Genomic DNA, 289 nt, shown 5'->3' with positions numbered 1-289 from the left:
AAATAATGTGTTTTTTTTTACCTTAAACCACATAAACACATTTCATTACACCAAATACACAAAATAATGTTCTTTTTTAGCAACGTCATATGACCCCTTTAAATAAAATTTTAAATAAGCATTTTCTATTTTAATTTCTTTTAAAATTTAATTAATTCCTGTGATGACAAAGCTGAATTTTAATTAGTCATTACTCCATTCTTTAGTGTCACATGATCCTTCAGAAATCATTCTAAAGGCTTGTTCACACCGGGACGAATATCGCGCGCGATTATCGCCGACGTTTAAC

The 289-nt window shown here is 29.8% G+C and overlaps 1 protein-coding gene across 5 annotated transcripts in view; it reads right to left on the bottom strand.

Annotated features, from left to right (window-relative positions):
• The window catches only part of LOC107751774 (disheveled-associated activator of morphogenesis 1-like), a 47,593-nt gene that overhangs the window by 709 nt on the left and 46,595 nt on the right, over nucleotides 1-289 (bottom strand). The gene's annotated exons all lie outside the window — the stretch shown is intronic.

Source organism: Sinocyclocheilus rhinocerous, unplaced genomic scaffold (genome assembly GCF_001515625.1).
Source record: "Sinocyclocheilus rhinocerous isolate Xijiao unplaced genomic scaffold, SAMN03320098_v1.1 scaffold993, whole genome shotgun sequence".
Lineage (NCBI taxonomy): Eukaryota > Metazoa > Chordata > Actinopteri > Cypriniformes > Cyprinidae > Sinocyclocheilus > Sinocyclocheilus rhinocerous.
Note: the sequence above shows the minus strand (reverse complement) of the source record. Positions and strands in the feature narration are given on the sequence as shown.